We start from the raw sequence: 27,807 nt of genomic DNA, 5'->3' as shown, positions 1-27,807 counted from the left end.
TGGCTCCAACTTCATCCTGTTCCCTACTTGTATGTCTCATAACAATAAAAATGCTTTCAAATGAGCTGATGTAGGTAACAGCTCTTAGCTTGCCAATAAAGTTAGGAATCCTTAACCTGTAAATAGCTTGTCAGTAAAGCTAGGGATCCTTAAGCTTGTCAAACCCTGTGTTAAAAAAAAAAAAAAAAAAAAAAGGGGGATTCATGGAGGAGTGCTTTAGAGAGAGAGACAGGAGATAATTAAATGTAGCAGGGGAGGAGGGTAAAGGAAAATAACATGGAAATACATGAATGAAAACAGAGGCAGGAAAAGTAGTCTTTTTCCTTTTTTCTCCATTCCTCTCCTTCCTCTCTCTCTCTCTCTCTCTCTCTCTCTCTCTCTCTCTCTCTCTCTCTCTCTCTCTCTCTCTCTCTCTCTCTCTCTCTCTCTCCCTCCCTCCCTCCCTCCCTCTCTTCCTCCTCCCTCATGAATCACGTACTTCAGATGCTCAATCTTTCGGCTCATGTTGACCTGTGTTTCTAGACTGCATAATATTCGCTAATCGGGTTTATATCTTGTCGCCCATATAAAGGGATATTAAGGCTCCATGTAAATTTCACCAGCAGTCAAAGATTCTTAGGTCCCAAATATGGGTCAATGGGTATGAAAGTAAATTCATAGAGTATATGTATACCAAGATATATACTTAAAGTGTGCAAGCCAGTATAATGGCTTCCTCACTCTCTTGTGTTTGTCTATAAAAAATCATACACCTCTCTGGGACCAAAACGTTTTGAAATCTCATTCCACAGTTGTAAGATCCCTAAGAATTAAGTGCTCATCAGGGAATATAATAAGAGTTGAGTGCTCATCAGGGAATATAATAAGAGTAAAACTGGTCAGTTAGCAAGAACTCATTTAAAATTAAGTCCTTTCTGAAATTTTCTCTTATACGTTTAAAGATATATTTTTTTCATTAATGTTAATGTAATTTTTTTTAATTTTGCACCAAAAGAATCTTAGAAAACTTACCTAACCTTATTATAACAAGAGCAATTTATTTTAGACTAACCCAACTAAATATATTTTAGATTTGTTTACAGTAATTTAATATTAAACAAACCCAGTGAAATATATTTTTTTTCGTTAGGTTCAGAATGATTTTCGCGAAATTATTGCATACACAAATTTTCACTTGTCCTATATGGCAAGATGAGCGTTGCTATTTAAGCCAAGATCGCAAGTTCTGCCTATTCGGCACGACATATATATATATATATATATATATATATATATATATATATATATATATATATATATATATATATATAATGTATGTATATTGAATAGCCTTGAGAATAACACACAGGCTATATGTGCCGAAAGGTGTTTCTCTCAGCTTACATGTGCTGCTAACTTACTTTAATCCCTATTTAAGTGATTATAGTATTTTTGTCTGGTGGTTAAAAAAAGATTACGAGTAGCTTTAATAACCCTAGTGTAGGCGATGGGTTTTGAGCCTCTGTACCCTATGCAATATGTTTTAAAAGAAAATATGGTGGCTAGGAAGAAAGAGGTGTTTAGTTGTGTGACTGAATATAGTATCATCATAATATTCAGTATCCCCCATCCTATCATCGTCATCGTCATCATTCATCACTGTCGTCTTCAGTCATCTAAGTTGTCGCCATGGGAGTAATATTTAAGCTCATCCTCTTAACTCTTCTCCATTGTCATTTTCCACACACGAGTTCACCGAGCAGCAGCAGCAACAGCAGTAACAGCAGCAGCAGTAACAGCAGCAGCAGTAACAACAGCAGCAGTGAGAACAGCAGCAGGAGCAGTAACAGCACCAATAGCCTTGCCAGCAGCAATAACAACAACAACTGAGCAGCAGCAGTAGACCGAAGAGACAGGAGTCCATCTCGTTGTCTTATCATATAATTAGGTTTTGTGTATGGCTACCATGTTGTGTTGAAGTCGAGATGTTGGGGCAGGATTAGTTAAATCCGGGTTGTCCCAGCTCCTCAGCTCCCACTCCCTCAGCCCTCTGTGTCTGTAATCTCCTACTAACCTCCAGATCTAGTGCAGTAAACCCTACCAGAAATCCCACTGACTCTGGACCAGCGCAGAAATCCTGTTGGCTTTAAGTCTGGCGCAAGAACCGCACCTCCGAATTTTTTCTTGGTCTCTGGATTTAGAATAGAAATCCCTTTCAGAAAAATCACCAACGACAACTGCTCGTGTAGGATTCACTCTTTCTCAAATCCCCTTACACTTCATCCCATCGTTTAACAATTTTGGTACAAGATTATTAATTTTTACAGTAACATAAATAAAAATGTCTTTAAACGTTTAAGAGAAAATTTTAGAAAGGACTTAATTTTAAATGGGTTCTTGCTAATTGACTAGTTTTACCTATTCGGCACAACATATATATGAAGCGTAATGAAAAGTTTCATTGCTAAGGAATAACCTATTTAAAGACAGAAACTTGGACAATAAAATTGATCTATATATTTCGACCCCAGCTAGAGACCTCTTCAGGGGATGATCTGAAGAATGGAAGGTAATTAGGTTTGGCCAAAGGCAGTGGAGAGTAGCTCTAATTCTTTGGAACACGGGTCTTTCACCTGAATTCAATCACACTCTCTTACTTGAAGGAAGCAGATTAATAATTTCCATAAAAATTCAGTGAAAATATAACAGCAACAAGAATAGGTTCCCCAAAAACCTTCTACCAATAGATTAGTGCCACCACGAACTCATACGAGAACATTGCGGTTTCGTTACATTCGTTGGGAAAGAGTTGAGCTGATGACCTTATTCCCCAGTGCTTGGGGAATAAAGTCATTAATTTGATTCAAGGAAAAGGGAAATATGATTCAAATTTTTTGATCAAGAGCCCATCGTTAGCATCAAAGCATTCACACTTGAACGTACTGACATGGACAATTAAAGGAGACCTAGACACTCAAAACAAGAGAAGTACTTACTCTTATTTTGCTGCAGATGTCGGCGTGTCCAGAGATGAAGCACTGAGACATTTATTTTGAAATATTTCACTCACTGGAAGCTTCGTCAGTCCACCCACTAAGCGAAACACATTCATAATATATGTTTCACTGCTATACTTACGTCTTATTTACGTACTTGTTGGTATTTCATACCATCTTTGGCTTCTTAGAGAAGACGGTGTGCTCAGGGATGCTCAGTCACGAGATCATCTGGAGCATCTGTTGAACACTTCTTCTCCGACCTTCATGTAGCACCTTTTTATGCATGCGACAATTATTATTATTATTATTATTATTATTATTATTATTATTATTATTATTATTATTATTATTATTATTTTACTTTGGATCACTAGACTCGTTTAGTTCATTAAGTGCAAGGAGGGACGGTGGAGATTCGATCCTCCGTCAACTAATCTCAGGAGCCGGGGAGGAAAAAATACATCACTGTTTTGTAAGTCACGGAATATTTTCTGAGGCACTTCACACTGCCAGTGATGAGGGTTCTTTTGAGGATTCGAAAGGAGGATCCATCGTCGCCTTGAAGACTGCCCCAAGGAAAGCCAGGCATTGGCAGTGGCATCGGGAGTGCCACACCTCACACACACACACACACACAGAGGCACACACACATACACACACACACTGCTGGGAGAGACTGACTTCGACAGTATAATCTTTTGCTCTTCAAAGCAGACCTGCCTCGGTGGGACCTCCCTGAATGGTGGCTCTTGTTGCCTTGTTTACATCATAGCTAGTAACGAGCGGAGGAATACTCACTCTCTCTCTCTCTCTCTCTCTCTCTCTCTCTCTCTCTCTCTCTCTCTCTCTCTCTCTCTCTCTCTCTCTCTCTCTCTCTCTCTCTCTCTCTCTCTCTCTCTCTCTCTCTTTCTCTCTCTTCCCTGTCTTTTTCTTATAATGTTAATGTTTCATAGTTTTTTCACGCGTTTACGAGCAGTTAACTAAAGACTTTAGATAAATTTGTTTTTAATGACATTGGCATCTTTATGTGAAATAAGATTTTTATAATTATTTCGTCTCTAAAACATTTATTATTCCGTATGTTATAGACAATACTGGATATAAATGCTCAATAAATGAAAATACTCAAAACTTTAAACAATGTTCAGCATCAGTTTGTTTCTCTCTCTCTCTGGTATTTATATGATTAAATTCTCAAAGAATCAAGAAAATGACCAGTGTCTTATTCGCTATTATTTATTGAACATTTATATGCTTTAATTTGTCAGATTCAACGTAGCAATAGCAGCCGGACAGGTGGTAGAACCTCAGACATGCAATAAAAACGTGGCAATAAAACTTGATAACTGGTGGGAATCTGGCCAGCACAGTGGCCGCAGCCGGGGAACTTTGGCTTCGTAAAAACAAGCGTTTGAATCCACCTCAGAGAGAAGTTAAGTAAGTTCCAGTGCTTGTGACACACACACATACATACGATAAAGTTCATGGAGCAGGGAGAGTGGACCTAGTAGCGACCAGCGAAGAGGTGGGGCCAGGAGCTGTGACTCAACCCCTGCAATCACAAATAGTGCAAATAGGTGGGTACCCACACATACACACACACACTCCATAAGAGCTGCAAAATGGCTCCTAGAGTCAGAAAATTTGAGTTACGGGAAAGGTTGAATACAGTAAAACTGCCTCGTTGGCTGATAGAAGGAAAAAACGAGACATGGTAATCTCACATAAGGTTTAACAGGCTACGAAAGAATAGATAAAGAAAAAGATTTTTTTTTTTGACCCATTAACTGGGAGAAGAAGAGACCACAGTTGTAAACAGAAACAAACAGGGTGCTGAGAGAGTTCTAGAAATCTTGTTTTCATAAAATGTTAGAAAAATAGAATGGGATACAAGAGGAGGTAGCAAATGCTGCAACATCTGGAGTATATTATTACGTTTTATGAAATATTTACCACTGAGGACGGAACACCACGAGCACAGCTTTTTTTTTCAGTAAACTACCTGTTAAGGTCTGGTTCTGTAAATGCAATCACAGGAGACTTGATACCATCTACACAGTTCTGCTCCTGTAACTCATGCACTAAAGACGGGACACCACAGGACACCCCTGGTTTTGTAACTATAAACCCTGAAGACAGGACACCACCACCAGTATTGTTTTAATCCTGTAGCAACACATACATATGTCACACACACACACACACACACACACACACACACACACACACACACACACACACACACACACACACACACACACACACTCACGAAGAGAAGCATGAAGAACACACAACAGTTCGTCAAGAGACTCACCCTACCCCACATCTACAATCCTCCTCAGGTTTTACCTAACCCAACAAACCTCAATTCTGTTCCCCCTTCTCACCCCCCCCCCCGCACCCAAATCTTACAAACCCCAATTTCAACTCCACAAAAATCGCCCTACCCTTAAAGGCCCACCTTTTAACTTCCTTTTGAACCCACACCCAACCCCACTTATACCTAAGCCCTAAGCCCCTCTTGTAACACTACTCAAACCCAATAATCAAAGCCCTAAAACCCAAACTCAATCCTTGCCCAACCTAACGAAGCCCAATTTTACCCTCCTTCTTCATCCCTCGTCTAAAACTACAAACCCAAGCCCTAAGCCTCAAGCCCAACAAAGCCTCCCCTATTAGCCCTAGAGAGAAGTAATTAACCCAGACTGATACCAAAACATGAAGAGGGATAATTTACATGCAGATTTAATCAAAGCTCCGTGTTTACGCCCTCTCCTCGCTGGGTCCCTCAATTATACCAACAGTGTAGGTGAGTGGGAGGGAGGAGAGGAGAGCGAAGATGATAAGGAAGAGAGAGAGAGAGAGAGAGAGAGAGAGAGAGAGAGAGAGAGAGAGAGAGAGAGAGAGAGCGTTTGTTGTTAGTGTGTGAACTTGGAACTGTTACTCTTTGGATGGCGTCAGTCTAAATATTTGATGTCTACTAAGTTACCACCCTCGGGTCTCTCTCTCTCTCTCTTTCTCAGACATACACACACAGTAGCGACCAGTGAAGAGGCGGGGCCAGGAGCTATGACTCGACCCCTGCAACCACAACTAGGTGAATACAGACAGATAGACACAAACACATACACACACACACACACACACACACACACACACACACACACACACACACACACACACACACACACACACACACACAAGCCTTCAGAAAAGCGAAATCCAGTCACTTAAGCATAACAGGCTGATGGGAGTCAGTACAAGAGGACACAGATATTCTAAGAGAACCAGAAGATCATCGACACTGCCTTGAAAGTGTACCTAAACGATAGAGATCAGTGAACATAAGTTATGACAGAAACGTCAAGGAAGGAGGAGAAAAAAGTAGCGACAGAAGTGCTTAATATACTCAATTCTGGAACGCATGGATGTAGTGGTGTTTTGTTCGTCAGGTAACAAGAATTGTCTCTTGACATTGATCTTTGACAGTGATATTTGACATATGGCTATCGAGTATTTTTCCAATCTAGAAAAAGCTTACGACACTGTATTTTATTCCGAAAGCATTTCTTAGGCCTCCGAGGCACATTAAGCACTCTCCTCAAAGATTTTCTACCAGAAACAGTCTTCAGTGTTTGAACCGATTCACTCTCTTCGTTTTATTACGTGATTCCCAGCGTCGTTTTCTGAACGTGTCTTTGCAGTTAAAAAATGTTTCTTAATTTTACGCTATGACACGTTACAAAAATCTGTAACAAAACATGTCATGGATGAGCTGATGTGGGTAACAACTCCTAGCCTGTAAATAAAATTAGGTATCTATCTTAACCTAACCTTGTAAAACCCTCTGTAAAATAGACAGAGAGAGAGATAAAGAGAGAGAGAGAGAGAGAGAGAGAGAGAGAGAGAGAGAGAGAGAGAGAGTAGGGGTAGACTAGGGGTGCCAGGGTTGTGTTTACTCGAGGGAGGAGATCAAAGGGGTGCCGGACACGGTCAGTCAGACGTCCTGGCTTCTTGAAGACTCTTGTCATGTAAACAGTAGCTCATAATACCTTCCTCCACCCTCCTGCTACCTCCCTGCATCAATGCTCTCCCTCTCCTTCTCTCCCCCCTCCTCTCTCTCTCTCTTTTACACAGAGTTTTACAAGGTTAGGGTAACGATTCATAACTATTTACAAGCTAAGAGCTGTTACCTAAATCAATCTCATTTAAAAGACTTTTTATTATGAAACTTACAAATATGGAAAAGGGTGAAGTTGGAGCCATCTGTGGACCAGCAATTTCATTTGATCTCTCTCTCTCTCTCTCTCTCTCTCTCTCTCTCTCCTTTATCATGTTCGTTCCCACGTCTGCTTTTTTATGATTTCTTACGTTTCTATATCTATTTCTTTATCATGTCTTCTGTTTTCATGTCTCTGTTTCTTCATCATGCCTTTCGTTTCTGTGTCTTAAGAGTAACTACCTACCTTCAGAAGCTAAAATCTGTCACCTAAGTATAATTAAAAGGCTTCCCCAGCATTATCTTCATTAGTCTTTATTGTTGAGAAACATTTGACAGGGAAACAGGATTGAGTTAGGAGTCAGCTGTGGGCCAGAGATTTCGTTTGGTCAATTGATCGCAATGAAGTGAGTTCTTGAGAAGAGTACAACCTGAGTGTGACTGCTGTTTGCTGCCCGTCTTGTGGTATAGAAGTGGCGTCCTCCTCTGCCCGTGAAATCTAATCAAGTGTGGTGCCATGATAACATTGACGTTGTACACGACCTGAAGGTCACCCACATTTGTCAGATGCTGAAGGTTCTGCCGAAATGACAGATCCATCTAGGCCTGGTCTAGGCCGGAGGCAGGTCGCTTCTAGTTTAAAAAACAGTACCAATACCATCTAGCATATCCTCCTCCTGTTCCTCCTCCTAGTACCTGTCTACCTGGAGTCTACCTGGAGGGCATTCCGGGGATCAACGCCCCCGCGACCCGGTCCACGACCAATCCTCTCGGTGGATCAGGGCCTGATCAACGAGGCTGTTACTGCTGGCCGCATGCAATCCAGCGTACGAACCACAGCCCGGCTGATCCGGCACTGTCTTCAGGTATCTGTCCAGCTCCCTCTTGAAGCAACTAGGGATCTTCCCGTAATGCCCCTTATTGCTGGTGGGAGGCTGTTGAACAGTCTTGGGTCCCAGACACTTATTGTGTTTTCTCTTAGTGTACCAGTGACGCCCCTACTTTTCACTGGGGGTATGTTGCATCGTCTGCCAAGTCTTTTGCTTTCGTATGGAGTGATTGCTGTGTGCATATTAGGGACCAGTCCCTCCAGAATCTTCCAGGTGTAGCTTATGATATATCTCTCTCGCCTGAGCTCTAGTGAGTACAAGTCAAGTGCTTCCAGGCGCCCCCAGTAGTTAAGGTGTTTGATGGAACTTATACGTGCAGTAAAGGTTCTCTGTACATTCTCTAGTTCTGCAATTTCACCTGCCTTGAATGGGGGTGTTATGTACAGCAGTATTCCAGCCTAGAAAGAATAAGTGATTTAAAAAGGATCATCATTGGTTTAGCATCTCTTGTCTTGAATGTTCTCATTATCCATCTTATCAGTTTCCTAGCAGAAGTGATAGTGGCATTGTTGTGGTCCTTGAAGGTGAGGTCTTCGGACATTACCACACCCAGGTCCTTCACATTACTTTTCCGCTCTATTGTGTGATTGGAGTTTGTAGTATACTCAGTCCTAGTTATTATTTCCTCCAGTTTTCCATAACGGAGTAGTTGGAATTTGTCTTCATTGAACATCATATTGTTCTCTGTTGCCCATTGGAAAACTTGGTTTATATCTTCTTGGAGGTTTGCCGTGTCCTCAATGGATGACACTCTCATGCAGATCCTAGTTCCTAATTACACCACAACTCTTCGTATTACCACCTACTGTCACCATCATCTTATTCTGGCAGTGCCTTCTAGCATCGCCTCCACCTTGCGCCAGCATCAGTCATCACCTAAGAGAGCTGGTCCTAGTAGTGCTGGTGGTAGTAGCTCCTGGATCAGCGACTGGTGGCACCGAGGGGGGTCCAGTTAGCGAATGCCATGATAGCGAGTCTTGTGATTTCCCAGGGGCACTCTAACCCCCCCGGAAGAAGAAGTGCCAACTGATGGTGCCAATGATATGGAGGGGTTTGGGGGAGTTGGGGAGAAGAAGTGGGTAGGTGGGAAAAAGGGAGGGGTAAGAGCGAAGGGGGAAGAAGAGAAAGAGATGGGAAGGGATAAGAAAAATGAAAGGGGTAGGGAGGAGAAACGTGGAGGGAAAGGTGTGAGAGGAGGGAAGTAGATAGGTACTAAATGGGAGGGGGAAGAGTTGGTGAGAAGAGAGGCTGAATGGAGGGAGAAAAGAAGGTGACGAAAGGGAGGGAAGAAAGAGGTGAGGAGGAAGAGATGGGGGGGGGGATGGAGGAGGAGGGGTGGACACTTAACAAGTGGGGTGGGTTATGGTCCGGAAAAGAGGAGGAAGGGGGCGTGGATAGCAAAGGGGGATAAATTAGAGGGGAAAAAAGGGAAGCGTAGGATAGGGGTAAGGAAGCGAGAGGGGGAGTGAGGAGAGGGGGTCAAGCAACTGAGGGTTGAGGGGAGGGGTGCGGGAAGCAAGGGAAAAGGGGTGAGGGAAACAAGGGGGAAGGGGAAGGGAAGCAAGGGGGAGGGGAGGGGTAGGGTAATAGGCAAGGGAACCCCAGGAAGGAAACGCGTGGGAGGGGCTAAAGGTGAGAAATAAGTGGGAATTACGGTGAATGGGAAAGTAGAAGGGAAAGAGAGAGGGAGGGAGGGAAGGAAAGAAGGAAGGAAGGGAGAGGAGGAACTAATGGTACTAATGACCTGCCAAGCATAGGCTAATAGGCCTACTGTATGTCATCTTTATCTTCAGTTTTTATGTTCTAGAGAGAGAGAGAGAGAGAGAGAGAGAGAGAGAGATACAGAGACAGACAGACAGAGACAGAGAGAGAGAGAGACAGACAGAGACAGAGAGAGACAGACAGAGACACAGAGAGAGAGAGTTGAATGTGAACACACACACACACACACACACACACACACACACACACAAGGGCGGCCTCACTGTGCCTGATTCATTTGCATAGTAAAACCGGCTGACTACTCTATATTTTCCACCCACCTAACCTGTGTCGAGCAGATCCTGGACCCCGCCCTACACACTGCAAGTACTGCAAGGGGAAAGGTATCTCCTTCTCTTTCTCTCTCTCTCTCTCTCTCTCTCTCTCTCTCTCTCTCTCTCTCTCTCTCTCTCTCTCTCTCTCTCTCTCTCTCTCTCTCTCTCTCTCTCTCTCTCTCTCGTATTTTACTAAACACATTAGCTAAATTTACTTCAGAGTTAATTTAACAGCTTATGTTACGTTGAATATTAAGGAGTGTAAATGGAAAGAAACGTTCCACGTTGCAGAGCAGTTTAACTGAGACAATGTTTTGCTCTGTGTAGAGCTTTACACAGAGCGAAACGTTGTACAAATAAAAACTACAACTTGCATTTTCATCAAAATCACATTGCTTATTTTTAAATGATTTATTCGCTAATAAATGACTTGGTGAAGCTCTACAAAGGGCGAAACATCGTCTCGACGTATGTCATTTCTTAACTATTGTCACCAGTACGAAATTTAGACTCTGCCAGTGTGCAATTGTTTGTGGTATACCGGCTATGTATTTCTATACCGCATAAGAAATACACACTTTTATAAACCATACCCCCGGCCGGGATTGAACCCGCGGTCATAGAGTCTCAAAACTCCAGCCCGTCGCGTTAGCCACTAGACCAGCTAGCCACAATAAGATTCATCCAACTAGGTATATTTCTACACCATAGGAAGGTTAGCACAGGCACCTCTGTGACCACAAATGCAAGTTTTTACAGACGAATCTCCAGCTAGCGTGGCCGTGTAGAAATATACCTAGTTGGATGAATCTTATTGTGGCTAGCTGGTCTAGTGGCTAACGCGACGGGCTGGAGTTTTGAGACTCTATGACCGCGGGTTCAATCCCGGCCGGGGGTATGGTTTATTTGCAATCGTGTCATTACGATTTCTTAAGTCAGTTACACACTTTTATGTTAAGTACAGCTCGTGTCTAGGATGTATCATTGCATACAGAAACATTGTATGATACATACACTTAGAAACCACGAGACTTGGTTTCGATTCTGTGCCCTAAAATTTCTTCATTTGAGGACGGGTCTTACTGTAGACAGTGGAAAGCAAAAGTGTTATAATTATACTAAGAGAAAACTCAGTGTAAATGGTACAAGAGTGAGCACCAACTAACTGCTAAATAACTGCATGGTTCCTCTGAACCATTCCTGAGTAGCAACATTGTGAGTACCTACTGCCTGACTGATCATACAGCCAGCAAGGTAACTCTGATCTCAGGAACCATCAGCAGGTAGTCTGGAGTTAGCAGCATATAATCAAACATACTCTTAGACTTAATCCTCAGGTATACTCTAGTTTTCCGTTCAGTGGAATTTAATATTTACACAAGAATCAACTGTCATTAACATTTAGGCTGTTCTCAGAGTGAAAAATATATACCCTGGATATATATCTCCGGACATCTATATCTAGAGAAGCATCTTCGGAATATATTTCCGTTGTCTGCACGTCCCTCAGGAGAAATATATCGCCCAAATCGCACCGCATACACTCAGATATATCCTTGGGAAAACCATCGAGTTAGACGTGTTGCTGTGTTTCCCTCCAGCGATGTATATACTTCACTGGTCGTAATAGCTTCAGTCTTGTTTTGGTTTCCATGTGCGTGTTCGACTGTCTTGTCCAGTGAGATGGAATGAGACACAAATAACCCGCACATAAAAGAGAGAAGCTTACGACGACGTTTCGGTCCGACTTGGACCATTGACATTGGTCCAAGTCGGACCGAAACGTCGTCGTAAGCTTCTCTCTTTTATGTCCGGGTTATTTGTGTATCGTTCCAGTCACGGTATTGTGCCTTTTTGTTATTTAGAGATGGAATGAGTATATTTATTTTTCTTGCTTACGTTTAATTTTGGGCTCTGAACTTTTGGTTTATGTTTGGGCTTTTTGACTGTGAGGTTTCTAGTTTTTTCTCCCGGATTTGGTATTTTGTCTCATATCTTGTTAGTTCTGAAAAATGATACGGTGATACCGACAAGATATGGCGAAAAACGTTTCGCCTCGAACGGCGAAACGTTTCCTCTAATAAATGTCTTGTTAGTTTTGTATGGGATCTGTGAACATTTGTGCCGATCTTGGAAGCTATGTCCTGGGTACTGGAAATTCTGACTAAGATCCTGGAGTGTTTTTTTTTCAGAGATCCTGGAAGCACTGTCTGTGATCTTCGTACATTCCTGTCTGAGATCTGTAAATTTTGGACAGGATCTTAGTAATTTTGCTTGAGAAAACTATCAAGATCTAGGAAAGCAAGAACTAGTAAATATTATAAGGAAAATTTGAGATGGATTTTCCCTGGATTAGGTGGGAGCCATATCACGGGAAATTGTCTTTATCGAGGTGACCTTTAAGAGAGATAACTCGCCTCTCTCTTTCTCTCTCTCTCTCTTTCTCTATTTATCTATCTACTCCCTCCCTCCCTCCCTCTCTCTCTTTTTTTTTACACAGAGTTTTACAAGGTTAGGTTAAGGCTTCCCTAATTTTATTTACAAGCCAAGAGCTGTTACTATATAAGCTCTCTCTCTCTCTCTCTCTCTCTCTCTCTCTCTCTCTCTCTCTCTCTCTCTCTCTCTCTCTCTCTCTCTCTCTCTCTCTCTCTCCACCAACCAGCTTCTGCATAACCAATCGAGTTGCAGATTGATCAGCATGTAAATGGTTATGGACCTAGGCAGTTCCCAGTTCTGGCCCCGCGAACACTAGCGGGAGGGAGGGATGGAGGAGGCGAAGGATGGAAGACTGATGCAGAGGAGTGAGAAGGCTATACATGGCAGACGGAGGAAGGGAGGTGAAGGATAAAGGAAGAAGGGAGAAGCATGGGTGGGAAGAGGAGTCTAAAGGGATAGAGGAGGAAGAGAGAGAGGGATGTGAAGAAGACGAACGATTGAGAAAGGTGGGTAGAGCCTGTGATGGATGGAGAGGAGATGGAGAAGTCTGTGAAGGTTGAAGGAGGGAGAGAGAGAGGCGAGAGCTTGAGACGAGAGGGAGAAATCTCAGAAGGAGGAAAGAGACGTGTAGGGAGGGAGGAGGGAGGGTGTATTCGGAGAGAGATGGAGAAAGGAGACGGCGTTCTTTGAGAGATAAAGAAAAGATGGGGCATACAAGGAGGGATAGAAGAGGAAGGGAGCATTCATGGAGGAATGAAGAAGGGAAGGAGTAGTCTCGGGGTGAAATAAAAGAACGATGGAGAAGGAAATGAAGGAGGAACCTAGGAGGAACGAATCCACGAGAGAATGAAGCTGAAGGAGAATTAAACGAGAATTTAGCATGGAATTATGAGGCTCGAAGAGAATTAAATTGAGAATGGAAGGGAGGGTGGAGGACAGAGAATGGAGATTTGATACGAGGAAGAGGGGTACTTCCAATTTATTGGATCAAAAATCCTCTACCAGAAGAGAACATTAGATAATTTTAAAGAGCAGTTAAAGATAAGAATTAGATCAAAAAGGAGAATTCAAAAGGATGGAAGATCAAACAGGTAGTATAAAAAGCAGAAAAGAGACATATAGAGTAATACAAAGTGAGTAATGTAAATCGAGGAATATATGAAGGCAGAAGATAAGCAGAACAGTATAAATAAATTTACTTAAATATTTTGAAATACGAAGGATTGATTCATGAGGAAACAATAATGAAGATGATGATTCAACTGATACTGATATTGTTGCAACAACAGTTGTGTCACCAAGATCATATATATATATATATATATATATATATATATATATATATATATATATATATATATATATATATATATATATATATATATATATATATATGTCGTGCCGAATAGGCAGAACTTGTGATCTTGGCTTAAATAGCAACGCTCATCTTGCCATATAGGACAAGTGAAAATTTGTGTATGCAATAATTTCGCCAAAATCATTCTGAACCTAACGAAAAAAATATATTTGATTGTGTTTGTTTAGTACTAAATTATTGTTAACGTATTTAAAATATATTTAGTTGGGTTAGGCTAAAATAAATTGCTCTTGTTATAATAAGGTTAGGTAAGTTTTCTAAGATTCTTTTGGTGCAAAATTAAAATTTTTTATATTAACATTAATGAAAAATATATATCTTTAAACATATAAGAAAAAATTTCAGAAAGGACTTAATTTTAAATGAGTTTTTGCTAATTGACCAGTTTTACATATTCGGCACGACATTATATATATATATATATATATATATATATATATATATATATATATATATATATATATATATATATATATATATATATATATGAATTCCCCCCATCCTGAGTGATGGAATATATTCTGTAGAGTATCAGTACAATTCTGATGTACGCAATTAAATTTTATCCTAGACTTCTCCTTATTTATACTTCCTATTTTCATCTTATGTCACTCTCTTTCTCTTTCCTCTTACTTTTTTCAATTTCCTCTTTCTGTTTTTGCATTCCTTTTCCACCTCATTTCTTCTCTGTCATTCTTCTTCCTCCTCCTCCTTTCTCTTTCCACTTCTTCATCCATCCTTCCTACAGTCTTCTGCCATAAGCATGGGTGTGGGCGGCTAGCGTGGGCGGTGTGAGACACCATGCCTGTGGGCGGAGCCAGCGCCGCCCGATCGATATCTTACTCCATAGAAAATGGGAGGAATGAGAGGCCTAGTCCTCCGGCCTGGACCAGACACACACACACACACACACACACACACACACACACACACACACACACACACACACACACACACACACACACACACTCACACACACACACACACACACACACACACACACACACACACACACACACACACACTCACACACTCACACACACACACACACACACACACACACACACACACACACACACACACACACACACACGTACCACCCATCAAGGAAGGGGCACTCGATTGTTTTATAATAATAATAATAATAATAATAATAATAATAATAATAATAATAATAATAATATAGCCCAGGAACATCGTTTTATCTAGTTATTTTGTTATGCTTTTTACTTTTATTTTTCTACTTTTTCTTTCTTCTTTTGTTTGCCCTTTTTGTTTATTTAACTCTATCTGTTTTTATATTTTCACTTCACCCCCTTTTCCCTTCAAGCAGGTGACAATAATGAGAGAGAGAGAGAGAGAGAGAGAGAGAGAGAGAGAGAGAGAGAGAGAGAGAGAGAGAGAGAGAGAGAGAGAGAGAGAGAGAGAGAAACAGAGATGGATAATACTTAAAATTGATCTTGTCAAATGTTACTAAGTATTTTATTGTTTTGGTTAGAATTTGTACATGTAAGAAACTCCTATCATGATCTGTCCAATGGAATACATTGTATTTTTATCTGACTTCTCATTGGTGCATTGGGCTGAGGAGGGGTGGAGCTTGGACTCGTTTTACGGTTGTCTGATTGGTTAATTGCTTTAACTGATGTAAACATTGTAAAGCCTAACATGATGTAGGTTAGGTTAGGTAAGGTTCATCAGGGAACAGGACAAGTTTTTCCTGACGTGGGTCTTAGTTGATGACCCGCAGTTGGAGCTTTTGGTCATCTGACCGAGGCCTTCCGCTGGCTTACCGGCTCACCCCTTTAAAACTTATGGTCATAGTTATAATCATTTAGTGTTTTGAAATATATGGGTGAGTTTATTTTGGTGTTGGATTCGGGAGAATTATTATTATTATTAAATTCTGGGGAAATGTTAAGCTCGCAATGGTCGTTGTGTGCTTGAGGAATGGGGGGTAATCAGAGTTGATCCGAGGAAGGGGTGCATAGCTTCAGTTCCTTATATTAAGATCCCTTCACTACCTTCAGAGTTCTCCTCGAAGGAACTGTTAGAAACATACCCCAAATGAAACCCATTTGTAACATATCTCTGGAATGCCTCTCCTGATCTCTTTCTACTTCTTTTCAGAGTGTAACCTCGATGCCTCCAGCAAGGTCACGTCCAGAGGCCGCCTCCTCCCCTGCCCACCTTCAGCCTCTGTAGAACACACGGTGAGAGTCCTTCAGTCTTACCAGCACCTTCCAGGTGGTACTCTGGAATATCTCTTGTAAAATACTCCTGTCAGTGGGCACTCTGGTATAGTGTTTGTAGATACTTCCAGGTGGCACTCTGGAAGGTCTCTTGCAAAATATCTCTTCCAAGAGGCACTCAGGAATGTCTTTTGCAAAACAATGTGTTATATAGATGAACTGTCTCGGACCTCTCTAGCAATTGCTCGACAGGTCCTGCGTGTGACCTGATATTTGTCAGACAGTTCGTCTACATTACAAATAATATCTCACCAACAGCTTTACTGGTTAGAGACAGTGGCTGCGAAAAGTGGAAGGAGGATCGAGCTTCCTCCACTCTTTCCTCTAAATAGCCCACACGGGTTCACAATATCATGAAACTGAATTGTAAAATATTGATAATTTAACTCCAGCTGTTGCTAGTTTATTATGTACCAACAGTTTATCATATTTACTGAGCTCATAATTAAGTCAGTGCATAGATCCCAATCTCTTCCTGTAGTAGTTATATTGCTAATATGATATGTATATATACTCTCAATATTAAATATATATATATATATATATATATATATATATATATATATATATATATATATATATATATATATATATATATATATTATAATCATTAATAATGTGTTGGCCTTTATCTATGAGGTGAAATTTTTTGACAATCGGATATACGTATATATATTTTTTCATATGTTAACGTTCTCTCTCTCTTTTTGCCCACAAACTTTACTCATAGTGAAACCAGATTTCTAATCGAAATGAACTGAAAAGATGTTTGTTCCTAACTTCACCTCAGTCTAGCCTTAGTCTAGTAATGATAACATCTTGTGGTCTACCTTTTCCTGATAGCGATAACATCTTGTGGTTATTCATAATCTAGTAATGATAACATCTTGTGGTCTACCTTAATCTAGCAGTGATAACATTTTTTCGTGATCTCTTTCTTGTTACTCATTTTATATACACATATCTCATTAGACACATTTCATTATGACTGACAACAGATCTGCTGGTTCCTTTCTGCATTCCCGTACTTTCTTTTAGATTAATTTTCTACTTGCTTTGTCACTTTTATTCTTTTGTTCAGGTTATTCTGCTAGTTATTTTCTGCTAAGAACCTTTAAACTTCTCTTTTGTAAACTTAAACTTGCCTGTTATTTACTGCAAGTTTAGCCTATCAATTAAATCTTGTTCCTGAAGACCTATATGAGAGGACACTTTGTCCCTGTACTCATTTATGAGAGTACATTATCAAAATTAGACACATGTGCAACACCTGCGTATCTTGATTGTAGACGCTTCGCCATCCAGGGGCTTTATCAATACAAAATCAAGGTTATAATTGGAAGACAGTAGAACTATATACAAAAAAGGAGGTAATCAGTTCTACTGTCTTCCAATTATGTCCTTGAATTTGTATTGATAAAGCCACTGGATGGCGAAACGTCTACAATAAAGATACCGAGATGTTGCACATGTGTCTAATTTTCATCTTGTCGGTACTGTGTACCATTCATGTACAGAGTATATTATGTTCCTGTGAGAGGATATCATGTTCCTTTAAGCCTTTGCGAGACGATATCACGTTAATTTAGAGTTAACGGAGATATTATTTATCAAGAGAATCACGTGAGAGAATATCATGACCTTGGAGGCCTAAGTAAGTAGTAATCATATTTCTAGAGGTCAAAGAGAGAAGGAATCATGTTCGTTGAGGCATTTGTGAAAGAATATTAAGTTTGTGGAGAACTATACGAAAGTTTATCATGTTCCTGGAGGGTTTGCTCCTCGAGTCATGTTCTTGGATTCGTAAATGAGAGAAGAAATCCGTTGTGAATTGTTGCCAGTAATGCGATGGTGGTAGTAAGGTGATGGTAACAGTAGGGTGTTGGTGTCAGTATACCTGGAGTATAACTGGAGGGGTTTTTGGGCGTCAACGCCCCCGCGGCCCAGTCTGAGACCAGGCCTCATGGTGGATCAGAGTCTGGTCAACCAGGCTGTTGCTGCTGGCCTCATGTAAACCGACGTACGAACCACAGCCCGGTTGATCAGGTACTGACGTGGTGATATTGCCAGTAAGATAATGGTGTCAATAAGAAGAGGGTGCCATTAAAGTGATGGTGCAAGTAAGGTAATGGCGGCAGTGAAGGGAGTTATCCTACAGATAGTGTCAGTAAAGTGAAGTAACCCATAAGAATTCTGTAGATGGTGCTACTAAGGGAAATTACCCTGCCAATAAAATTACCCTGTATTGACCCTGTATTGACACTATATGCAACACTTGCGTATCATTATTGTCGAATTTTTTTCACCTGCAGAACAGGAAACAGGTGAAAACAGCACCGGAAGCAATAGAAATAGCGTATATGTGATCAGTCCGTCACCCTGGGTGGGAGGTGATCAGTCCCTCAAGCCTAAAGCATAGGCATGCAGACAGACCTTATATACTTAAGTAAAGGTGAGATGAAGCAGCTGGAGTTGACCTCACAAGTGAGCTGGCTCACGAGTAAAAGTAGGTCATGTACAGGATAGTTTCAATGCAGGAGAGTTTCTTGATTTTAATGGTCATCGAGGATTTGAAGCCATTATGAACAAGGTTGAATATAATAAATGCGTGCGCAAGATTGCTCAGTGTGTCTCAGAGGTACAATGAACCGAAATATGAAATGAAATTCACCTCACTACTCAGATGGTACTGTACCTATTAGCTCCCTAGAAAACATTCGTTAGGCAAAAATATAAAAGCATTAGCGGAGAATCATATTCCATGTGACAACCTCAAAAAACAGGCGTTGGTTAGAAATCTCAAACTGCCAACGTTTGAGTATGGTATCTCACTGAAAGATGAAGTCACACTTACAAGAAAAATATTGCAATACAGTCGTTAATTTTTTCCTTGGTCTCTACACTTCATCTTGATAGTACTGAAATTTCTCGTTCTTGTCATTTTGGGACTAAATACAATCAAGGACTAAATGGAAGACCCTCACGACCTTATAATTAATAAAGCCAGTCTCCTCTACATCACTGAACGCAAAAGATGTAATAGAAAGTGTGGTACAAGCTCCTCAGCAAAATAAAAAGAATCGAAATGATACTAGAGGGTCAAATAGAGTGCACCAGCGAATGCTGGACACAATACATATAACCGGAGTAGAGAAGAAACTATTGTGTGAGCTACATACGTCGTAGGTAATGTGATTTCTAATGCAACTCAATATGAGCAATGAGGAATTGAAACCAACAAGATAGAGCATTCGTTCTGAAGTTGTCCCGTGGAAACTAATATCTCAATATCATCAATAAAAATGGCAAAAAAATGGTACCAACGTAGTTCAAAATCAGTTGAAAAGGCATTTTCAGTTATTACAGAGACAAATATCCTAAATTACTGGAACACTTCAAATATAAAACTTCTCAGTAGCTGCATTTTCAAATTTACGACGTTGAGAATTTACAACACGATGAAGAAACTGGAACCTATACAATCCCAAAATCAAACTTAACTTTCCTCTAGGATGCACCGGTGTTTAAGGTTTGAAGCCAGTCGAAAAGGTCATTCTCCAGTTATTGCAATGAACGCAGTTTGTTTTATAAAACTGGCAAATTAAAATTTACTCATCCAAAAAAAGAATGCAGAGCTTAATATAAAGACAGTAAACTAACACTAAAAGTTTGAAGCTTATTAAAATATGCATTCTCTAGTTATCCCTCAGAATTCAGCACGTCCAAGTTCATTATGTGAATAAATGAATAAATTTGCACATACACAGCCTAAACCTAAACGATATCATCCTTGTCATTAGATGCACAAGACATCAAATTTTGAAAAAAATCAGAAGAGGCATTGTTGAGTTATTTCACATAAAAAGTAACTTATATGTTATATAAAAAAAAAAACTGGCAAGTGCACACCTACACATTCCAATAAGAATGTCAATCATCATCTTAGCAGGATACACCACTGTGCAAAGTTTGAAGACGATAAGAAGAGGCTTTCTTTAGTTATCGTTAAGAAATATAAATATGGATTGGCTTTATAAAAATGACAAATTTGCATCTGCACATTTTAGTGAATGTTCTTCCGGTTATATTTCAGTAGCATGTAAAATTTGAAGCCGATCGGGTGATGCGTTCTCAGGTTATAAATGAACTTTTGAATGAGAAAGGAACACTGTGTGTCAGTACATTACTGGCACTATAAAAAAAGAAGTCTCCAAGAACTTTGTCAATTCTTTACGGCTTGACAAAGTTCCTGGAGAGTGAAACGTTGCCACAGTAAAATGCACATTAGTTGCACAAGTGTCCCTTTACCTAACAAATTGTCGTTTATTCTACTAATATTACTACAATAAAGACGTATCAAAATACTCATGGATTCAACTCGTGAAAAAATTGAAAACGACAAAAATGCGCGAGTTTTTAATATTTTTTCTCTTTACTTTTCTCAGTTATTTTCTTTTTCAAATTCTCTACACCCCTAAAGAAAAACTATGATAATAGAGTTGAGTTCTGAATAAAGCGGAGGATATTCATTCTGATCGAGAATATTTCGAAGATTCTCTAAAGTAGCAATATTTCCTGCATTGCCGTTCCCTAGCCAATTCTCTACCTCTAAGAAATTCACGAAGAGAAGTAAATGAAGTGAATCATTATTATGTCCTTGCTTTCTTGCATTAGAATCATCTTATTCAGTTGTTCCAGTATATCTTCCAAGTATGAGAGACACGACTCCCACAATATGGCACTGAAGTAATCCACGAGCCCATTCTTTCCCTGTTTTTCTAGAAAAAGTTCAAACTCTGATCTAAGCTCAAATACGTAACCTCTGAAAAGCCAGTTCACTCTGGAGTAGAAGAGGAGAGTCTCTCTCTGAATCCATGTCATTAGTGAGTTATTTGTAAAAGAGTTCCGAGCCTCTGTTTTCAAACAGCTGACTCATTTTAAGAATTTGCAAAACAGATTAGAAAGTGTTTTTGATGCAAGTGCAAAACAAGGTATTATATAATGAATCCTGTAACATTCGCAGCTAAATCCCTGATATATTTTTTTGATCTCTGATTTCCATCCCATTATCGCCTGAGCCACATTAATAAACACTCAGCAAGAATTTTCTCAAGTGATACCGCCAGCTGGGAAGAAACAAGACAGTTTTTCTCTCACATCTTCATCCGTGGAGGTGGCTTCGAGTTGTGTGCAAAACAGATATTTGCAGTATCCTGGGAGTCGCTCAAGAAACCCTAACTCAGAAACGTAAGTTTCAGCGAGACAGACTTCGCATCCATTGACCTCTCCAGCTGGAACTGTCGAACACAAAAAAAACACCATAATATTTGTTTACATATATGAACACAAAAGCACAATACTATGACTGGAACAATGTCGTCGTAAGGTTTCTTTCCCCTGTGTGCGGGTTGTTTTTGTGTTCACATATATCCTGTACCTTGATTTCTAGCGACATTTCACTAATTCGCCTCTTTAATGAGTCGTTTGACAAAGAAATCTCTTTAATCCTCTTCTGCCTCTACTACAACCCGCCTCACCATCTTTAAAGCATACAGTTAAATAAAAAAAATAATAGCTGTTTGGTGTACTATCTTATGCTTCGCTATTTTGTGGGAAACCTCATAATCCCAACTACACCGAAGGATTGTTGCTGGAGAGCACAACCTTTATTCTGTTTCCGAATTCTCACACACTCTGTTGGTGGCACTAAAGAAACTGAGATCTTTCTTTGCATACTGAACATGAATAGTAATCAGATGCTGATTCAGGTACTGAGATTCATAGACCCGCTCCTTACACCTTGTAACACAGTATACATTGAGCTTTCTCTACGTCCCTGTATCAGCGAAGTTAAGTAACGCTGGATTTGGTTAGTACTTGGATGGGTCACCGCCTGGAAACTCCAAATGCTCTTGGCATCAACGTTCAAGGACCACAGTGGAAATAAGTCACTTTGTCTGACTTTTTTGGGTTATCGTAGGTAATCTACACATATGCTGCTATGTATGATAATTTATGTAGCTGTATTTATGTGTACCTGTACCTGAATAAACTTACTTACCAGCGTGGATAACTGTGCATCTGTACCCTAATATATAGCTACATACTAAATTATTTAGTTACTAAAACTAAAGACAAAACATATACTTTGTTTATATTTCATAAGAAACAAACAACCTTTACCTTTCAGGTCTAGTCAGTGACTGCCATTTAATATAGTAAAACAGCCTATAAAAGTATAGCTGATTATGAAGATAAACCTTTCTGTGAAGCCAAAATAAATATTCACAATTACTGAGCCTCTGAAAGTGAAATGAACGACAGCATCCTGTTCTCTAAATGTAGCCCCTTCACTCTTATTTCATTGTAGGTTAGGTTAGGTAAGGTTTGTCAGGAAACAGGACAAGTGTTTCCTGGCGTGGGTCTTAGTCATATGATGACCCACCACTGGAATTTTTGGTCATCTGACCGAGGCCTTCCGCTGGTCATAAGCAACAATACCCACTGATCCAGCAACACATCAATGCATAGTGATAAAATGAGACTGGGTAAATGTAAGCTTTCCGAGTAGCCAGTGAGCTGCATTACTTGTCCTCGACCTACCACCTCCACCCTCCCCCCCCCAAAAAAAAAAAATTGAGGCTGGCCTTCTGAAAATTTGTTTGGTGGGTTTTTGTTGCTAATTTTCAACGCCTCCTTAATCAATTTTTCATAAATTCTCTCAATTTTCTTGTCAGTGTTCTAAATTTTCGCAGCCTGCCGTTGACCCCTTCCCTAAAATCTTGCTGTGGATCCCAGTCTAAGATCTGCTGCCCAAGTTACAATACACAAGCATTGAAAAGTTGAAGCCGATCGGATGAGGTGTTATTAAGTTATAAATAAAATTTTTGGAGGTAGATAAAAATCTTAGATATCCTGTAATGGAATATTTTTTTTTACATAAGTTAGAAGAGTTATTTTTTTATTTCCTTGTGCCTCTCTAACTCTCTCTTGATCTGTATTTTTTTCTCGCTCTCTCCCTCCCTCTCTTTTGCTCCCTCTCGTTTTATCCCTCTCTCCCTCTTATTCTCTCCCTTTCTCTTATTCTCTACATTTCTCTTTCAATTATTATTAATTTATATTTAATAACTATAAATTTAATATCAATAATTGTTGTTAAATTCATATGTAATTATTTAATTTATATTTATCCAGTATTTTCCTTTAATTCTATCTTATATTTCGTTTTCTTTCTTCATATTTTTAAGCGTTTTGGTTCGTTTTCTATGTTCGTTCTCTCCCATTCATCTCTCATTAGCTTCTGCCCCGTCCAGCCCTCTCTTTCTTTTCTCTTGTTTTTCTCTACTTTCTTTCTATTATAACAATGTTTTTTCTTTTCTTTAATTTTCTTTCTTTCTTCTCTATTCCTCCCTTCCTCAATCATTCCTCCATTCCTCAATTCCTTCTTTTATTCCTCATTTCTTCCCACATCCCTCTTTTCTTTAGTATATCTTCAATTTTTCTTTTTAGATTCGTCTATTATTCCTTCCTTCTATCCCCTTTTATTCCTTTCTTTCCAAAGTGCTTCACCTTTCCCTTTCCTCTTCTTAGTTCCCATTCACCCATAAATCCTCATCCACTGCAACCCATTTTCTCCGTCTTCTTTATTTCGTTCTTTATTCTTTATGTACATTTTCACCATCATTCGCGTATTCTTTTCCTTTGGTGTTTTAAACCTTTCCTTTACCTTTTCTTACTGTTCACTTCGAGCTTTCGTCTTTCTCCATTCTTAAACTTTGTCTTCCTCCTCCATTCTTCCTACTTTTCTCCTCCCTTTCTTTTACCTTTTTCTTACCTTTCTCTTTCTTTTTTCACTCTTCATTCTTCCTCTCCTTTTCCTGTCATTCGTAAACAAATGTTATCAATTTTTTTCTTTCCTTCTTCTCTTCTTAATCATCATTTTAATCCTCATTCTCTTCCTCTTCTTAAATTTCTCTTATTTCTCTCCTCCGCCTCTTCTGTTTTTTTCCATGTAATGAGCTTTTGTTTCCTTGTAGAAAGGTTTTATTTTATTGTAGCGAATTTTTGTTTACATGTAGTGAGCTTTTGTTTACAAATAGGGAGCTTTTGTTTACACATTAGTGAACTTTTGTTTACACATTAGTGAACCTTTGTTTACACATTAGTGAACTTCTGTTTACATGTGAGCTTTTGTTTACATGTACTAAGCTTTTGTTTTTATATAGTGAACTTTTTGTTTTCATGTAAGCTTGTTTAGAAGTAGTGAGCTTTTGTTTCCATGTATTGAGCTTTTGCTTCTATGCAGTGAGCCTTTGTTTACATTTGAAGTTCGAAGTTTTACATTACTGATCCACTTTTTTCATATATTCTGTAACTTTTTTTCTCTCAGTTCCAAGTGACTGTTTTTTGCTTGATAGTCACTATATTTATCCTTCTCTTTTTTTCTCTGTCTGTCTGTCTGTCTGTCTCTCTCTCTCTCTCTCTCTCTCTCTCTCTCTCTCTCTCTCTCTCTCTCTCTCTCTCTCTCTCTCTCTCTCTCTCTCTCTCTCTCTCTCTCCCCACACATACGAAACAGGCATTGAAGACACAGTTGGATAAATATTTCAATAAATTTTATTAATATAAATCAAACAACATAAACATTTCTCTTATGTTGACACAACAGATATTTTATACTCCTGCTTAAAAAGGAGTGATAGAAAATGGGAGCAACTCGTGGGGCTAACTAACCCATTATTGTGACAGCTGGAGTAGCACTTTGATGGTATTAGTAGTAGTACTATTAATAGTAGTACTAGTAAGTTTACTATTCTGTTACCATAAGACACATGTGCAACACCTGTTTTTTTGATGGGATGTTTCTCCTGAGTAGCAGGTTTCTTCAGTCATATATAGAGGATACCTCAGTACTGAAGACAGTGGAAGAAGTGGAGATTTAGTGGTTAAGGAGTTCAGTCCCCTAGCCGTATTTTGCCACTGAGTGGCTTTTTTCACTTTATTACGTTGATTGCATGCTAGAGACAGTGGAAGATGTGCTAATCAGTCTCTCAGTCTTGATAGTGTTCAAACTCTTAGTTCTGATCAGTCCCAAGCAGAAGCAGCAGGATGTTTTAATGTACTGGTGCCAGAAGAGAGATGCATCAGTTGAAAGCATCGTCAGAGGTGGGTGGGGACCCACTATTCTAATAAACTTTGTTATCAGTACGACAAACAGTAGTATCCAGGTGGAATTCTGGGAAGCAAGGGAGGGGGTAGGGGGTGAATAACGAACATGTTTCACTACACCTGCCCTTGTTATCTACAACAAAATAGATTCCCAGGAGTTGGTGGACTGTTGTGAGTGGCATCCTGGGGGAGAGCCGAGCAAAAACCTCAGTGAAAATTGGTTTTCCTTGCTTTATTCTGCATTATTAAATCTTTTAATTAACGAAATGTATTCCGTAATTTTTTTCTCATTTACTCTCCTGTCCTCTATGTTCTTCTTCATCTGTTCATATAATTTCCAAAATTTGCTGTTAAAAGGTTCGTTTGTGCCTCTGAGTGTGTATGTATGTGTGTTTGTGCATATGTATGTATATATGAGGGGTGTACATGTGTGCAATGTGCATGTATGTGTAAGAGTGTGTGCGCACGTGTGTCAGTGTGCATGTGTGCACGTGTGTGTGTGTGTGTGTGTGTGTGTGTGTGTGTGTGTGTGTGTGTGTGTGTGTGTGTGTGTGCTTGTGTGCTCTTCCAGGAGTGTGATAGCGTGCGTAGACACGATCACATTTCTAAATATCACCGAGTGTTTTCATATAAGTTAGTCCGGGTTCCATTGTGAGCCAGTTCCCACCCTGAGTGGTTTATGACCCAGGGTTTCCCACCAGGGCAACCATACACTCTTCTTCTTCTTTTTTTTTCCTCTTTCTTTTTTTCCTCGCGGTTTCCTTGCGTTATTAACTCATTTTTTTTTAATAATTCCACTTTCTTTGCTTTCAAGCCGCCTTGTTGTTTTGAATGACGGGATTGCTCTCTCTCTCTCGTTCATTCATATCTTCACTCTGTGTTTGTCATTTCTCTCTATCTTGTCTCTGTCTATCTATATACAGCTTATCCTTTTTTTACGTACTGTTTCCTCTTGCTTCTTTCAGTAGCATTTTCTATCCTCACTTGTTGATTTAATTCATTAATCTTTATAATTTCCCCTCATTCTCGTATACAGTTTTCCCCTTCTTCACTGTATTTTACTTTCCATTACTCCAAGTGTATAATTTTTTTTTTTTTTTTTTAACACAGGGTTTGACAAGGTTAAAGATCATCTCTCTCTCTCTCTCTCAGTTAGTACAATTTCCTGGTTTCTCCGTTTGCATCCTTTCCCTCTCCTATTTTTGTATCCTTTCCCTTCGCTCGCTACATATCCTTTCCCCTCTCTCGGTATATATCCTTTCCCCTCTTTGCTCTCCCCTCTGACGTCCTCTCCAATTAAACACTCTGTCGGCTTCCATCGCTTCCTGACACGATTTTTGCCTTGCTTCCCCTCGCTCATCAAACAGTTTTCTCTTCCACCTATTATACCCCTCTCTCTCTCTTCTCTCTCTCTCTGTCTCTCTCTCTCTTTTCCTTTTTCTCTCTCTCTGCCTCTCTCTTTGTCTTTGTCTCTCTGTATCTCTCTCTCTCTGGTTATTAGGTCATTGCTACTTGTGGACTTTTATCCCTTTCTACTTTCTCCATCTCTTCTTTGTCTCCTTTTATCCAGGTATCTTATTTTTCAATCGGTCATCAACCTCCCCTCTTTCACATACCCGTCTCTAGACAGGTTATATTTCCCCTTTCTCTACCTTCATATTCTCTCTTCCTCTTCTGCTCCTCTTTGCTCACCTCTTTCTCCTTTTTCTCTAGGTTACGTTAGGTAAGGTTCGTCAGGAAACAGGACAAATGTTTCCTGACGCGGGTCTCAGTCATATGATGACCCGCAGCTGGAGTTTTTGGTCATCTGACCGAGGCCTTCCGCTGGCTTACCCCTCCACCCTTTTAAAAATTAAGGTTACAATTATAACCATTTTTTTTCTTCTCTGCAACTTTTTTTTCTGTGAGCTTCTCGCTTTTCTTCTTTTCCTACTCCCATTCACATCGTCCCTTGATAGCCTTTTTTCATCTTCTCTCCTTCACTTCTTTCCTGTTTTCTTTTTCTTCTTCATTCCTCCCTCCCTCTTACATTCCCTCACTCCCTCCATCTCTTCTTCCCACTTTCCTTACTTTCCTCCCTACCTCCCTCCTACCCTTCCTCCCACCCTCCCATCCCAGGAAGAGAACCGATCGATAATTTAACGCGGAAGGTCACCCCGCTCACTACCGGAGACCGCAACCAATAACTTGAGAGAGAGAGAGAGAGAGAGAGAGAGAGAGAGAGGGAAGGAGAGAGAGGGAGAGACAGACAGACAGACAGAAAGAGAAAGGATGGAGATGGTAACACGTGGAGGAGAGAGGGGGGGAAGGAAGATGGAAACATGTTACACTTGGAAGAGAGAGAGAGAGAGAGAGAGAGAGAGAGAGAGAGAGAGAGAGAGAGAGAGAGAGAGAGAGAGAGAGAGAGAGAGAGAAGTGAAGGAGGGAAGAAGGAATATGAAGGAGAGGTGGAG

The 27,807-nt window shown here is 40.0% G+C and overlaps 1 protein-coding gene across 8 annotated transcripts in view; it reads left to right on the top strand.

Moving 5' to 3' along the window:
- Positions 1-27,807, top strand: part of LOC128691401 (homeobox protein abdominal-B) — a 741,469-nt gene that overhangs the window by 548,813 nt on the left and 164,849 nt on the right. For all 8 annotated transcript variants that reach the window (XM_070091538.1, XM_053780261.2, XM_053780260.2 and 5 more), the window contains one exon: positions 16,068-16,150. The gene's annotated coding sequence lies outside the window, so the exon portion shown is untranslated. The remainder of the gene's footprint in view (positions 1-16,067; positions 16,151-27,807) is intronic.

This window comes from Cherax quadricarinatus, chromosome 36 (assembly GCF_038502225.1).
Source record: "Cherax quadricarinatus isolate ZL_2023a chromosome 36, ASM3850222v1, whole genome shotgun sequence".
Classification (NCBI taxonomy): Eukaryota; Metazoa; Arthropoda; class Malacostraca; order Decapoda; family Parastacidae; genus Cherax; species Cherax quadricarinatus.
This window is presented reverse-complemented; position numbering and strand designations above follow the sequence as displayed.